The sequence below is a fragment of the Chinchilla lanigera genome, unplaced genomic scaffold (assembly GCF_000276665.1).
Source record: "Chinchilla lanigera isolate Chin_1 unplaced genomic scaffold, ChiLan1.0 scaffold00021, whole genome shotgun sequence".
In the NCBI taxonomy this organism is placed as follows: Eukaryota; Metazoa; Chordata; class Mammalia; order Rodentia; family Chinchillidae; genus Chinchilla; species Chinchilla lanigera.
Window position 1 is genome coordinate 7,671,206 of NW_004955422.1, and position 17,802 is coordinate 7,689,007.

At 34.6% G+C, this 17,802-nt stretch overlaps 1 pseudogene; it reads left to right on the plus strand.

Moving 5' to 3' along the window:
* The first annotated feature begins 13,392 nt into the window (after nucleotides 1–13,392).
* LOC102003248 lies at nucleotides 13,393–13,961 on the plus strand (annotated as a pseudogene).
* Nucleotides 13,962–17,802: the final 3,841 nt, after the last annotated feature.

The following is a 17,802-nucleotide window of genomic DNA, read 5'->3' on the forward strand; positions in this document are numbered from 1 at the left end:
GGGTTTGGGGTTTCTGTTTGGTTTCTCGGCTTCTAAAAGTTTCACCATCACCGGCCTGGGGTACAGACAGGACACAGCATCTCAGGTGAGTTTAGTAGCATCTTGTCTCTAGTGGGAGGGGACAGTGGGTTTAGGCCTCACATGTTAATATACAAATCTTTCTGTGGGTATTGGGGCCTGAAGTGAGTCTCCACAAACCTCTTGCACATCAAAATATAACTAGATTTGGAAATAAAACCTTTAGAGTTAATTAATTCATGTTGTTATTGGGGGCCTGGACCCTATATAACTAGTGTCCATAAATGATGCTGAAATTTGTAAAAACAGCTGCAAAGGAACATCCATAGGGAAAGAAGGAAAGGCGCCAAATATAAGAATTAAAAGCGGTTTCCAAAGAAGCATACCTGAACTAAACCTTGATCTCAGACTCTGCCTCTAGAATTGTGAAAAAATACATTTCTCTGATTTAAACCAACCAGTGTATTTCTACTTACAGTACCACCAGCAACCTAATACAGTGAGTAAATTCTCTCATTTCTTTTATGTGTTATCTAGAAGTGTAGTATGTGGGGTATATTTTAGATGTATGTTTGACTTTGTAAGAAATGGACAAACTGTTGGCCAAAGTGATATTTTCAACATCAATTCACTATGCATATATATGCCTTCCCCATGTTCTTGCCAATGCATGGTGTTATGGCTTGTGTATAGATGTTCCCCTGAAGCCTCATGTGGTCATAGACAGGGCTTTAACTGAGGCTGGATCTAAAGCATGTAGCATTGTAATTGGTTCATGGTGCAGTGCTTGGATAAAGGGCATTAGGATTAAGGGTGTGAAAGCTACCCGTCCTGAATAGCTTGGACAATGTATAAAAGGCAGAAAGAATTATGGTTTTCCCTTGTTTCTTTGCTACCTTCTCCCAAACATCAATTCTTTCTCCTCTGCAATGCCTGTCTGCCATATCACTGTGCTTTGGGGGAGCCAGCCAATTATGGACTGAAGCCTCTATAAATTGTGAGCTAAATAAACCTTTTCCTCTTTAACTTTGGGTGTTGGCTATTTAGTCCCAGCAATGAGAGAAAGTAACTAAGACACATGGTATGGGTTAGAATATTTTCTTAAGTTTAGCAACACTTGGTGAGTAGCTATAATGCCATTTCATAATAATATTAATTTCATATTCTTCATGATGTTGAACAACAGTTTTGTATTTTGCATTTAAAAACACAGTACAATAAGTTAAATGTAAATGTGGTAACTAACCTCAGTATTTCCTATTAACTCATACCAAGAGATTATATATTACAAACAGATATTTTTATTTGCTGTATGCACTCATTCTTGATCTAGGTGACTCCTAGACTTCAGAGAAATAAGAGACATATAAGTGAATGGTTTGCAATTGAGTAATTGTCCTCATTGGTACTTATTATAGAATTTTTAATTAAATCCTTAGATTTCAACACCTGTCAGTTATACTACCTTTTATACTATACCTATTTAGGTATAGCTCATAATGTTAGGCTTTGCATTATAATAAAAGAATAAGCAAATTATTCTTCAGTGTTTCAGGCTTACTTCTTCTAGGATACGGTGCTCTGAGTCATTTTGCATTAATAAAAATACACATGTCCAGGATTCTTCTGAAGAGAAACACTAGGTGGTAGTTCCTTGTTTTTTTATTACATTTAATCACTCCTGTATTACTTTTGTTTACTGATGCATCCCTGCTCTAAATGCCATTGCATTACATAATTGAGAAAAGCCTTTGTAACCCTAGGTTTCTAGTCCGATCTTTATTGCTTACCAGTTACTGGGCTTTGGGAAAATCGAACAATTTCCGTGTGCCTCAGTATCATTTACAATGTTCATGGGGCTGGGGATTTAGCTCAGCGGCAAAGTGCCTGCCTGGCAAGCGTAAGGTCGTGAGTTCGGTTCCCGGTACCGGAGAAAAACCAAAAAAAAACACCAAAAAAACAAAAAACAAAACAAAACAAAAAAAATACAATGTTCATATACATGGAGATCTCCTTCCTTGGATAATAAATTATCTTAAATGAATATGTGTAAGTGCCTTAGAATATGTGAAGAGTAAGTACACAAGAGTAAGACATAGAATGTAGAATATGTGAAATGTAATGACACAAAAATAAGAAGATGTAGTAGTAAATTGTGGTTAATGATTCAAGCTTCTGGAAATGTATGTGAATGCATATATAGTGTTCCCTATACCTAGGAACACATTTTTCCTTCTTCTTAACATTGCCATTGTAATATCCTCCAAGACATTTCAACATTACATTTTGGTACCTGGGTATTTCAATTCTAAATCATAACGACGTGTTTGTAAAGAATGGATCCATATTATTTACTATGATGTAAACGACGAAAATATAATGAAAAAAATCTAGGTAGCTAGGTTTTGGTTTTTTCTTAACATGACTTTAGCTCAGCCAGAGGCCAAATACCAGTTCTGATTTCCCGGAATATTAGATCAATTAAAATAACGTTCTTCCCACAAATTTTTAGTTCAATCTATACGGATATTGCTAGAGAAGTAGTAGCTTTGGATTTCTTGATTTATGTACACTTTTTAAAGTAAGCCACAATCCTGTGTGTGAAAGAGTAAGTGTACATACAAACATGAATAGTGCTTAATTAAAAGAAAACAATGAGTAATTTGATATTTTACTTTTTGTATTATTAGGAGAATTCTCATCTTTTAATGTGGTTAGGACAAGTTCTTATTTCAATGCCTTATCTGATGAAGGGGTTGAAAAAGAGAATGAACTTTATTTAGGAAAATATTCAAATGGAAATAGCTCATATTGTTTTCTCACAAGTAATTTTTACTTACAAAGAGCTTTGTAAAAATGTATTTTGCCAATTTTAATTAGGTGACCATTAACAATAAAGGTTTTCTTTAGCAACTAGCTGAATTTCCAGTGCTTTAATATGTCTAGAGAACCCAAAACAAGTTATTTCATTTTTAATTCAAACTTGGCTCAGCTTTGCTCCTGTAGGAGACATACTAAAAGACATTTCATCCTGAAAGAACAATTAGAATAACAGCGTTAAGGGTTTATGTTATCCACTAATGATTTTCTCCATTCCCCCATGGCAAAAAAAATGCCTCTTGGTGAATTGTGCAAATATTTGAGGGTGCCAATGAGTCAAATTTGCACCTGCAGATTTCCACCAATGTGATTGCAGTAAGCTTCATGCTGAAAAATAGACATTGAATGCAATCAGAACAGGTGGACACAGGGACAGCTGGAATCTGAAAGGAAAAATGAAAACAGCAACAAAAGCAACAGCAACAAAAATTTGGCAGCTTACAATATATTTCTCATCTTTCATTGGATTAGGGGATGTAGTAGGCATTTTCAGGATCAAATCATGAACAGTTTTGTTATTAGTAGGAAAAAAATTCACAGGCTATGCAAGTAAAGAGCCCCTCCAAAGTAACACTGCTCAGTGACATGTGATCTCAGATATTTCTATAATACAGTAAGTGTAGGTCTCAGGGCTAGCTCTCAGCTTCACCATTAATATTATCTTCTCTAAATTCATTTTCTGTTTTATCCATTCATCAAGTTCTATTGATTCTTCCTTCCCCTTGACTACCTAATTACAGAACTTTCCTATTTCTGTAACCATAATTTACCTTCCTTGTTATTTCAAACATGGGCCATTGATAGGACAAGATGGTCTAATGGATATCATGCAATGGAATTTGAGGATGGTTTTAAATGTCTTAAATATGTAGGTAAGAGCATAGGCAGAATGTGAAGATACCCATTGGGAAGGTTCAGTAGTCAAAATTTGCTAAAGAAAATAGCCAAGATTGTGTGTGTGTGTGTGTGTGTGTGTGTGTAAAAATACTTATAAGGAGTTAGCCCACATCACAGATTTTGAAAGCTATGCCTGAAGATCTTAGGTTAGCAAGGAGCAGGTGCAAGGCAGCTGATCATGTAACTTGAACCTGAATTCCAAGACCTAAGAAAAGGAGGGCTCAATAAGTCCCCCTCTATTTTCAGTTCTAAAGTTAGGAGAATATGAAAGGCTCAGCTCACTGATTGTTGGGTATGGAGAGAGAATATTTTCTTACATCAAATTTTTCTCTTACTCCAATTTTTGCTCCTATGCCACATGATCATAGATGATATTTATAACTGCCTTCATCTATTTATCTATTCCTCCCTCTCACACAGAAATATATTAATAACAAAATAAAGAGGAAATACTGAAGGTGACTAAAGTCTTTATTTCTGTAATTGGTCCATTCATTATATCAATATTTAAAACTACTTTCATTTACATTGTTTTTCTGTATTTGATTTTGCCTTCAGCCAGTATTTTAGCTAGTCTAGGATTTTCTCCTAGAAAAGTTCTCCAGATGTTTATTCTTGAAGTATTCAGACAATTAATGTGGCTACCTAGATAGCATAATTTCATTTTTACATACCTTAATCACAAAGGATGTAGAGTAGCAGTCAAATTACCCTTTGAAAGACAAGATCAATCATTCCAACCGTGGAGGCCATAGCATCTGGGTGATATTTTTTACTTCTTGTTCAATAGACTTGGTCTCCTCAGGAGGCTGGATACAATATAAAAGGACCAGAAAGATGCTAGGAAGGTCATTTGTTTATTTTGCTACCTTCTTGCCATCATGAACTGTTTTCCCCTGCCAAGATTTCCTTTGCCTTGGATTCAGCTGATTACGGACTGAAATTTCTGCACACTGTGAGCTAAATAAACCTTTCTTCCTCTAACTTTGGGCATCGGGTATGTTGTCTCAGCTATAAGAAATGTAACTAAAATAAGTACTTCCTCAATAACAAAAACACAAAACTGACATTTCACCCAGTTACATCTTTTTGATGTACCACCTCCAACGTTGAAGAGGTTGTTTTCCAGTGACACATGTGTACCCATATTTACACCAGACAATTCTTCCTAGTTAATTTTAGAAGTGGTATATATGCACATCAAAGACAGTGGATAAGTAATGTGTAGAATAAACACATAATGAAGTAATGTATTCAGATGGATAACTTTGAGTCATATATAAGAAAATAGAATCAGCTTGAGAACGTAATGCTGAGTAAAATAAGACAAAGAAAGTGAAGTGTTATGTGGTTTCTCCTACATGAGGAACTATATATATGTATATATATATACATACACATATGTGTTGTTTAAAGAGAAAAATAAGAAATAAACGATAGCTGATAGAAAACGGAGCTATACTTTGTGAAAATGGGTAAAGGAACTGGGGATACAGAATGACAGGAAGGAGTTAAGGGAAAGGAAGGTAAATGGGATAAAGATATCATTTATTTGACATATATAAATATATGCATATATATAAAAATTGTCCACAATAAATACATTCATTATGTATCATGAACTTATGCTAATTTTTTTAAAGCAGAAGATAAATAATAATATAAAAAAACAAAATTAAACATGCCAAGTGTTATCATGTGTAATCCTTATCCCATTTTTCATACTAGCTATTATTTTTAGAATCATTCGCTCTTTTATTGGAAGCCAAGATTTGTCATTGCTACTAAAATGGTACTGCATCTGTGACCATCAGCTGACAAAGCATGACATATAAATGAGAATCCTGTGCTTTGTAATTACCAGATAGTTGTAATTTTATTAAACAGATTTCAAACTTACTTTATGTTCTATTTAATAAATATTTTACAATTGCACATTCATGAATATTTACACTATGCTAATTTTATACTGCAGCATTTAAATTTTAATACTTGTTTACATTTTGATATTTTCTCATATTATACACATATACAGTGATTTACACATCAAATTTTAGTATTTCCTCTAATCATATCTAATTCACTTAGAACATTTTATTTTAAAAACCATCAGTTTTCAATAATTAACAGAAGGTAGACTTGTCTTGAATGTAAAAAGAGCTATTGCAAATCAGTAGATGAAGGAAAATAATATAAATAAAAACTAGGGAAGAAATTTTAATGGTAGCTAACAAAGAAGAATACCACATCACCAAACAAATATGTAAAAACTTCCTTCATTAGCTTAGAGCAAAGTAAGTGAAAATTAAAGGTACAATAGGATACCATTATATAACAATAAGAGTTACTAAAATTTCACAGGTTGCAAACATTCAGTGTGTTGATTAAATCATGTAACACCAGTAGTTGTCATTCACTACTGTATATAAGCTTACTGGTAAAACTCCTTTGCAAAAAACTGCTAGGATTACAGTTTGAGCATATTCAGCAATATACTAGTAGAAATAAGGACACAAGTAACCTAAAGGCATATATAGGAATGGCCATAGCAGGTGTAATAACCTGTCTTGCAAAGGAATTAAACATGGATTAGAGTTAGCATGAATAAATTATTTGTATGATATTTATTTGGAATAATATTAAACTATAATGAATAATTATCAACATATGTAGAATTTTTAAAAATCACAGACATTAAGATTTCATTCAGGTGGGCCCCCAGTGCACGGGGAGCCTCGTGCGGGGAGCACCGGTCTTTGGACCTGCAGCTCACTCCCGGCCTCCTCGTTCCCTGGAGGGAGGGCTTCTGGCGCACAGGGAGCTACGGGTGGGGAGCGCCAGTCTTCCGGCTGGCTAGCTTCCTGCCTGGTGGCTCCTGGAGGGTGGGTCCCCAGCGCATGGGGAGCCATGCTGCGGTGAGCGCTGTTGCACACAGGCCCTTAGGCCTGCCGCTGCTGCTCAATTGAGATCTATCATGACACAGAGAAACAGTGACACAATTGGCCCACCATGCACCGACTGCAGTTGCCCACCCATGGATGTGAGAGAATCATTGAAACTTTGAACAACCCCTGGGAATACATGCCATACAATGGGCCACTCTTGCTCCTGCCATTGGGAACCAAAAAGGTCCAGAGCCAGCAGAGGAGCAGCTGCTGAACAAGGACTCAGAGAACATGAGAATGCAGACTAAGCCCAAGGAGTCAGAGGTCCAGTGGACTGGGGTCACGAGAGCCGCTCGGAAGCTGTAAACCAGGAGGACCTTGCACAATACCTGCAGAGACTCATTGGAAGCCATTCTTCCCCTGACAGTACAGGCTGTGGTGGAGCTCCAATAGGAATGAGAGGGCTTGGGGCATGGTCTGCCTTCTCCCTCTGGCCAGACCGTCATCTCCATCGAGGAGTCCTGGGTAATCATGACTATGGAGGAACAAGAAAACAGCCTGTTGCTAGACATAGGTGCAAGTCTCTCAGTCTTTCTTTTCAATCCTGGCCTTCCTTCCAGCCATCATACCTCAGTGAAAGGAGTCACTGGTGAGGAGGTAATATGCTATTTTTGACAACCCTTAGGCTGTAACTACTTATTAGATCCTTCTTGCATATCTCTGTCTTCCTGAGAAACCACTTTGAAGATATCACCATGTATTACAGCAGCCATTGATATTTTCCTACTAATCTATCCATAACTGTGTAAAGTTTGTAATGTTCCTATCCTATTTCATAAATTTATGTAAGTTTATTATAATGTGTTTCCTACAATAACCATTGAGAATAGTTAATGATTTTTCAGTAGGTCACTCATGTATAGCTCTATTTATTTTCTTTAGAAGCCACTTTGAAGATACCAAAGTATAGTACAACAACTCTTGATAATCTCCTACCTCTTTTGTCTCTAACTCACTATTATTTGTCTATTTGTTTTCCTGAGAAACTATTTTGTAGATAACAATATATAAAATGATAACCATTGATAATTTCCTACCATTTTGTCTGTAATTTGCTAAGTCCCCCCTATTATTATGTTATCCTTCTTTTACTCTTTAAAATAAAATAAAAAAAAATTTCATTCACATAAAGGTAAAATTCAATTAATAAAATATTGCATTAGAAATCGGGAGTATTTGGGGTGGAAATTAGGATGGTGTTCAAGAGGAGACAAATGTGTCTTCTGGGGTGTGGGAAATGGTTCTTGATTTTTCTTGTATTTCACAAATGTGTGGAGACATGCAGTAATTCATATCGATGGCCTGAAATTTATGAACTTCTCTACGTGTGTGTTATATTTAAATTAAATAGAAAACATCTTACATAAAAACAGGAGAAAAATTAAACATCTATAAAGAAAATTTTATCTTTCTGTCACTGAACATCATGGGGTCTGATTCCTCTTCAAACCTAAGAAAACTTCAGCTTGGAACAAAAAAGAAATTCAGGGCTTCGTGAGATTTAGAAATTAAGGTATAGTCTTTTGAAAGTGAATATGTGGTGTTTCAGAGAAAAGAATTAAAATAAACTACGTGTGCCCTCTAATATGAAGTGTGACTCTTGTAAAGATGGGGAAAGAGTGTTCAGTACCTCACATGGAATCTCAAAAAGAGCAGCGATAAAGGTAATAATTACAGAGATTTTCTTCTGTGTAAATGTATATTTCATGTACATTTATAACAATTTAATTCATAAGGATTAATGGCATTTTGATGAACATCAAGGCAACAAACAATTAATCTAATTATTATAGAGCACCTGTGTTTTAGATAACAGTTTGCAATCCTGGTATTAACAAAATCCATCCGGCTTTCATATTTATGCGTATTTAGAAGGAAATACATAGAACGTTGCATGCAAAACACTCACAACTCATTTAAAATGCATTATTATAAGACAAAATGTCTTCATTCACTTTTTGAAGACATAGCTATTAGTAAATATGCTCATTTACTTGGTCCTCCTTGAACTTTGGTAATTTAGATTATTTTATTTTGTATTTTAGATTTATAAAGTTTATTTTCCTAATGGTATGATACAGTTCACTTTTCCAATATTTGCTACTATAGCTTAAGCATAAAATCTCTAAGAACTATCAGTTTGGAATTATCTTAACTATAATATCAACTTCCTGAACTTAACAACTGAGTGAAGAGGTTTCTTTGGATAAATCCTGAATTCTTCGTGGTTTCTTGCCCCACAATAAAGCTGACAGTTTTAACTTTCTCATTTTCTTAATTTTAATACTTTATGACTCCTTTTATATAAATGTCCAGAGTACAGAAATCTGTAAAAGGAGAAATCAAGCTAATGATTATTAGAAGATGGGAAGAAAAATTGGGGAGCAACTGCTAATAAAAGTGGGGCTAATTTGTATTTTTAAATTATTATTTCTAATGGGAGTCGAACTCAGGACCTTGTGCTTGTCAGACAGATGATTGTGCCACTGAGCCATATCCCTGGCCCCTTTAATGTGCTAATTTGAGGGTCATGAAAGTGTTCTACAATTAAGTAATGTGGGATGGTTGCATAACTCTGTAACTATCCTTAAAATCAGTAAATTCAATACCTCACACTGGTGAATTTGTTGTATATCAGTTACATTTTAATAAAGCTGTCATTAAAAATTGAATAGATGCAAGAAGAAATAGATGGGGTGACTAAGCATAGTAGTCAACTCATAAATTAAATATTCAATTGTCTGTTAAAAACTAATGAGTTAGAAAGATGCATATATTCTACAGCTAACATGGCTGTGGCAGTCAAAGAAATTAGGGCATATATCTATGTGTTCTGTTTAGCAAGTACATGTTGCTGCACCAGCAACTTACTTTTGTTGTTGCTAATGGTGATTTAGTTGCAAAATGAAGAAAATGCATTTTCTTCAGGTGGTGTGAGCTCTAGAGGAGATAACAGGCCAGCACCTCATGTTGAATATAGCACAGTTTGTTTTACATTCCCAGCAATGAGATCCGGTATAATGTGGTAGGCAATAATGATATCCAGTGAAACACAATCTGCATTCCCTATTGTCTTATTGTGTGCACACCTAGTTTAGAATCGAAACAACAGAGGAAAGTGATAATAATAATTTTAAAAATGAAGATTGATTGTATCAATGTGCAGATAAAGATGAGGAGAGATTTGTTCCTTTCCTTTTCATCATGGTAATTCATGAATGTAGGTCAGGACATGCTGAATGAGTGGAATACAACCTTTATTGAATTTTTTTTAATTTAAAGAGAGTAGTACATGAGAAACAAACAAACAAAAAATAGAACAGTAGCAGCATACCAGTATCACAGACAAAAACAAATCAAAGCAAAAACACTCAACGTGATACAGGGTCTCAAGACAAAGTAATACAAATCAACAGCGGTTGTTACGTTGCATACCATGAATTTTATTTAATGTTTGTTTGTATTCATTTTTTATTTTCCTACATATGTATGCATTTGTTGACATAATAATAATATGAAAAGATAATATGCTATTTCACTTAAATTGTTATCATTTTCTAAGAAGTAAATATTCTAAAAGTGAAAAGGAATTATTTAGATTTTGCTCATAGTATAATATGGTTCAGGTTTTTCTGAAAACATTTGGGGGAACTCAGTGATTTTACGTCAGTTGTTCCTGTAATTCTTCTGATATCTCTCATAATGAAAAAACTGCAGGGCCGGGGATATAGCTCAGTGGCACATGTACCTGTCTGGCAAGCTCAAAGTCCTGAATTTGATTCTTGGCACTAAAAACAACAACAACAACAAAACAAAAAACAAACCCTCACCTTGATGAGTAAACTAAACTAATGCAAATTAATCTTCATAAGAGCATTTCTGGTATTCTTCACAAGAACAGCAAAATTGGAAACACAATAAATGGTTATTTAATAAGTTGCATTTATCTGTGGAATGGACCACGGTTGGTAAAAACAAGCAAAGCCTTCAGAAGTTTATTTCCTTTAGCTTAGTCTTTAAATACTGTACAAATGTAGAGCTGCAGTGATAGGAACTGTACATTGAATAATCAAATTAATGAGGATAAAATGTGTAATCAGATTATTATAAAATAAAACAATTTCTAGTTACCCATGTTTATAAAACCAAGTATAAAAAAGATAAAATCCTAAATGAAAATTCCTCTTTAATCAGATGAGTAAACCTTTCATGGTTGGGGTTTTATTTTCCATTTGGCCTCCACAGCCTATATCTCTACAGGTTACTTTACTTTCTTTGAACTCTAGTTTTTGTTGTTGTTGTTTGTTTTCTTGCTTTTGTTTGTCTGTTGTCTTGGTACCAGGAATTGTAGAACTGTAGTTTTAATAAGACAAAATATTTGTGCAACTTATTTTATATATATATATATATATATATATATATATATATATATATATATATATAATGAAGGTTTTTTTCCTCCCATGGATTCCTGAATATTTTCTAAAAGAAAATAATTTTTTAAAGAGAGACTAAAAAGGTCTGAGAACTACATAACATAGCAGCTCGTTGCTATGAAGCCTTAAAGATTCTTTATTTCTTCCACATAAGGAAAAAAAAACAACTAGCTATGAATTTATTTCTGTTACTGAAAGGTTTTTGTCATTTTGGTTTTCTTTTGCGTACAAGGGATCAAACTCACAACCTTGTGCTTGCTAGACAGGCGCTTATGCCACTGAGCTACATCCCCAGCCCCTGTTGCTGAACGTTAACGCCTTTCCATCATCACTTTGATTGGAGCAAGACTTCTTGCCTTTTTGTAGGGAAAATTAAATGCCAAAATGGACTAGAAACTTTATTTTTTTACTGAAACAAAACAACAAAACTGTTTCCACAATAAGATTAATTTGTTGCCATGGAAAGGTTTCACTTGCAGTTTTTCTGCTGTTACTGACCACCATAATTTTAAAGTAGATGTATGAAGAAACTTTGATAGTAATTTATGGTTATAATTTTACAACATTGTATTAGAACACTACCTTATAATTACTTTCTTAGCTAATTTAAAGACACCTTAATTAAGAGATTGTGACTCGTAACTGTTGATACTTTCATGGTATGTCTCAAAACAACTTAGTTTCTTTTTTATTCTAAAGCATATTTTAGAGAGGAGGAAAACAGGAAAGTGTTTTCAAAGTTCTCACTTCCTTATTTATGTTGCGGTGTAAATTGTATAGAAACTTTCTCCAACAGTTTGAAACTCAATATGGGCTGCTGAAAACTTGGTTCAAATTTCTTTACATTTTTTTTCTGGCAATTAAAATGAAAACAAATGGTGCTAGAATAGAAATTTTACATATATCCTTGTATGTTTATACATATTTAAAACTGGTGTACCCTAGGAAGCAATTAGATAAAATGTATTTTGAAAATATTCAAATTCTTGCTGAATACCTCTGAATTGACAGATAGTGTCACTGGATAAAATAAAATTTCATAGGCCTGGATAATAAAATGTCTATATTGTGTTCGCATGGAAGTATAATTGTCATATTCTGTTATTAATGTAAGTGCACTGTGGTCTTCATAAGCAAATTATCAGTTTGGAGGATCAAACAAAAAATGTTTCAAGAATAAGTATACTCTCTTTTTTTTGTTTTTGGTCTTTTTGAGACAGGGTCTTGCTATGCAGTTCAGGTTGGCCTTGAGCTCACTTTGTATGCCAGGCTGGTCTCAAACTTGCAATGATCCGCTTGCCTCATCCTCCTGAGTGCTGGGATTACAGGCATGCACCACCACACCTGGTGTAAACTTCTTGACTTAGTTTGTGTGAATTAGAAATTTAGACTTTCTCTGAACAAGATTCCTACCTTTGTCTATATCTTTATGACTGTCTCCTGTCCGTCTCTCTCTCTCTATATATATAATATATATATACATATATATTCATATTATATTATCTATATTATATTATTTTTTGTTTGATCAACCAAACTGCTAATTTGCTTATGAAAACCACAGTGTACTTACATTAATAACAGAATAAGACAGTTACACTTCCATGCAAACATAATATAGACTTTTTATTACCTGGGCCTATGAAATTTTATTTTATCCAGTGACATTATCTGTCAGTTCAGGGGTGTTTACCAAGAATTTGAATATTTTTAAAAGACATTTTATGTAATTGACTCCTAGGGTACACCAGTTTTTATACATATGTATTCACATTACTATGAATGCTTCAATTTTAAATATTGCAGTAAAAGATACGTTAGCTTCAATCTCCCCCAAAGTACCCCCTTTGCCTCAAACATGCTTACTGCCATTGTCTTTACTACTTTCTGAAGCACTTCTGAAAGTCCTCTTTCATTAGTGTCTATAGTTGTGGTTCTGTTTCTATCTCATTGCTGTAAATCAATTCATAACATTCAACGTTCATAACCATTTGATTTTCAAAGAGAGCCGGAAATTACATGTTGACAGATCTGGTGAATAATGTGGATGAGAACACTCCATAATACTTTTTATTTATTTATTTTCTAATTCATTTTAAAAATAAAAGAATGAAAACATATTAACCAACAGACATCCATTTCCAAAATAGCCTGAGAACAATGCAAGCAATACTAAATTACAGACAAAGTGGTAGGCAATTAACAATGGTTGTTAAGCGGCCTGAGGTGACCTGCGAAAATGGTTCGCTACTCTCTCGACCCAGAAAACCCCACAAAATCATGCAAATCCAGGGGCTCAAATCTTCGTGTTCACTTTAAGAACACTTGTGAAACTGCCCAGGTCATCAAGGGTATGCGTATCAGAAAGGCCACCAAGTATCTAAAGGATGTCACATTAAAGAAGCAGTGTGTGCCATTCAGGCATTACAATGGTGGCGTTGGTAGGTGTGCCCAGGCCAAACAGTGGGGCTGGACACAGGGTCGGTGGCCAAAAAAAAGTGCTAAATTTTTGCAGCACATGCTTAAAAATGCAGAGAGTAATGCTGAACTTAAGAGTTTAGATGTAGATTCCCTGGTCATTGAACATATCCAGGTGAACAAAGCACCCAAGATGCGCCGCCGTACTTACAGAGCTCTTGGCCGGATTAACCCATACATGAGCTCCCCCTGCCATATTGAGATGATCCTTACTGAAAAAGAACAAATTGTTCCTAAACCAGAGGAGGAAGTTGCACAGAAGAAAAAGATATCCCAGAAGAAACTGAAGAAACAAAAACTTATGGCACAGAAAGAAATTAAGCATAAAATAAATGCAAATAAAAGTAATGTTTGCCATTATTAGTAAAAAAAAAAAAATGGTTGTTGTATTACATATTGACACTGAAAGGAATGGTGAATGATGAATTATTTTATCAATCTTGCATGTCTATATTTGTTTTCCTGAGAAACCACTTTGAAGATGTCAATATTTTCACAGCCTGCATTTCTGCTGAATGCCGCCCCGCAGCAACATTCAGCATTCATTGTGTCTCTAACGACACATCATAGAAAACACTCAGGAAAGTGCATTTGCAGGACTGTCTCAGAAAACGGCAAGAGTGATGGAATAAATGTATTCCAAGTATGGAGGAGTACTTTGAAGGGGCTTAATAAAAATATATCTTCTACTTTAATATTTTAAAAAATTATATGTTCACTGTAAGTTTGATCACGCCTCCTATATGCATTCTTCACTGTAATTTATTGATACCCTTAACTTGATTATGAAATTGCCAAAATTGAAGCATATTAAAACATTGGTGGGATAATGATGCAAATAATATCCTTAACTTTAATATCATAACAAATACAAAAAATATTTATATAGCTTTGTTTTCATATTTTCTACAATCCCAGATAGTGCTGGGTCTAGTTCACTGTGACTTTTATACATACCCACTTTGATTTTATTCCATGTCCTCAATTTAAGTTTAGAGCACTTGTAGTCAAAACAACTGGCAAAGGTATGCCCTGTTTTTGACCTATGAATTTCAGTCTGTCCTATATAAAGCATTTTTCTTTCAGGGATTAACCTTTCTGAACCACACTTTTGGTGGAAGGATGTCTTTGTTTAAGTATCTTTTCCACTGTTTGATAAAAGAACTTAATATTCTTAGTGGAGCCATAAAGAAACTTTATAATCTGATTCTTTTTCATTGCCATCCAAACTCCCACTGTTCAACTTTATGTATATTCTAGATGAACGCCATTCACACAGTTTCTTGCTGTTTTCAGAAGAAAGGAACTTTAGGTATGCTTTACAACGGTATCTCTTCATCAGTGAGCAGCTAGCCTTTCAGAGATATATTGCCACATTTTGATCTATTTGTAAAAATACGCTTTAGTATTTAAAACTGAGCATTTTTAAGATAATTTGTGTCACACTGTTTAGTGGGGTTGCTCACTCAGTGTGGAGTAAGCAGACCGTGATTTCCTTTTGGTGAACATAGGAAATGTAATGCCGAATGATCACCAAGGACAAATCTTGTTCCTGAGATCAATATCAACAACCTTGCGAGTGTATAAGGAAGTTTGATCAGGGCAGTAAACAACTGAATCCAAACAGCAACAGCAAACTGAAGGAATACCAATTCAAGACTGCAATAACCAGGGACATATTTATAGACAATTTGGGACATAGTGTGATGGTGATTGTAGTATGTTTATTATTCTCTTCTAATGTTTTTATGAGATTTTTAATTACTTGTTGTGTGCTGCTAAAAACAATCTTGTGTTCTAAAATGTACTGCAAATGCGAAATGTGGGTACCACTGCCTACCAACCTCCTTTCCTTGGAAGCATTGCTACACTTTTCCCTCTGTCCCTTGACTTCTCATCTTTCAACGTTTCCTCCTCAAAATCACTTCTGGCATCAACCTTTCATACAGGCGTTTCTATTACTTTTTCCTAGCAATTTTACAATCCTCTTTCTATATATTTTTCATTTTATTCATAGAACTCAAACTTCACATGGACATGGTTCTCATAATCATTTTTATTTCTGCATTCTCGGTACATTCACAGCTCACAGCATATAGTGAGACTTGAAAAATCATTGTTTTATATATCTTTGCATTAAATGTTAGTGGATATCCATTTTTAAGAAGAAAATAAATATGTGATTTATATTTTAAAAGTAATAATCTCCAAATGTTTTTATAAGGACATGACACTGCTGTATTTGTTCTAAGTCAACTAATTCCTGTTTTCAATTAGATTTTATTGGAACATTTTAGGTAGACATAAGGATCACATTCTTTACAGAATATTTGCACCTGTACATGATATAACATGTTTTTCCTGCTTCCCTTACCCTTCCTTCAACCCCTCGTTCCCATTTACAAAAGCTTGATTTCCATGTTTTCCTTTTTTCCTCAAACTAATTCTTTATATTCAGACTCATTTAATCATTTTAGGCCCCATCTGTATATATTGTTGCTACAGATGTGAAGATATCCTTTCAATGTTTAATGTACTATGATGTCCACCCCATATGTATAATAATTACATGAGATTTATTTTAAGTTGAAGCATAATTTTAACATTTTAGTTGATGATCTATGTCTTACTTTACTTTTATTGCTGAGACAAAATCCATAACACTCAAAGTTACAGGGGGAAAGGCTTATTTATCTCACAGTTTGTAGAGATTTCAGTGCATAATCTCCTGGTTCCAAGGCAAGATGGTACATAGCAGACGGCAACAGTTTATGGCAGGAGAAGACAGCAAAAGCAACAAGAGGCTGCAGATGAGACTTTTTCTGTCTGTCATGTTGTATTCAGGTTACCTGCTCTAGGGCAGGTACAGCACTCGTACCCTTAAATCTGGCATCACACACTCTAGATTCAGTTACCTCTGAAAAAGCCCTGTGAGTACAGGAGAATTGTGTGGTGTGGTGCATCTAGACACAAACCATAATAACGTACTTTTGAAAATTTAAAAGTTTCAGAATATTGTATAATTGCAAGTTTTGTTTCTTCTCTTATTTTTAGTGGGAATGATAAATTTATATTAAAACCTTTCCATGTTTTTGTAGAGATATTTTCCATTAATTTCTTCCATTTATTCTTAATGAAACATTGTGGTTTTCTACCTTTATTTTCTACCTTTATCTGTTTTTGAGTGTGCTTGATATGATTCCATCCTCTTTCCTCTTTGTCCTCGAAATTTTTGTTGCATATAAAGCAGGCATTACTAAGGTGATATCTGTGAAATCAGTGCTGTATACATCACAAAACTAGAGACACCGTGAGAGAAGCACCATCTCCTATGAAAAAAGTGCTAAGATGATTTAGAAAGTACAGTTCTATACAATGAGTAAGACAGTTTCTCTAACTTCATCACCTCAAGAGCGCTCTTGGATCTTTGACCAAGATAGGACAAAGTCAGCATGTGTGTCCATGTGTGTGATTGTGTTTGTGCTTGTGCAAGTGTGTGTATATGCCTGTGCATGCACCCATGCATGTGTAAGGAGAGCTAACATCAGTTTAACCTATGTCTTCCATTTAACAAAATTTTACTGAGCACATTAGCATATTTATTGAGCACATTTGGGAAGCTTTTCCGATCCATAAGACATAACTCTGAATAAGAAAAAGTTTCTTCTGGCTTGAAGTTTAAATGCGTGAAAGGTAGGGGACAGAGACATGCAATGCACATGTAAACAAATAGCCCATGTAAGAGAGAATTAATTATTAAGGGTGATGGTGATGGATATGAAGCAGAATTACTTACCTTTGTATGGGTTCTCCAGGAAGAGTTTACTGAACAGAGAACATAGGAGTTGTACTCCAAATGTCAGTAAGAAGCCAGGTGGACTAAAAGGCACTCTGGGTGTGAGAAAAGGTGTAGTGTACAGACAAAATGTGGCATCAGTTTTGTTTTTCTCATGAATTAAAAAAAAAGTCAGTATAACTTGAGTAGATAGAACACAGTGAGGAGACAAAAAAATTAATCCTATAGATTCTTTGTAGCTAGAGTAAGGGATTCAGGTTTCTTTTTGAGTGAAATGGCAGTATTTGTGAAAGTTTAATACAGAGAAATTCAATGTGAATAATATAAGGAAAAATTGAGAAATAAAAGGGCA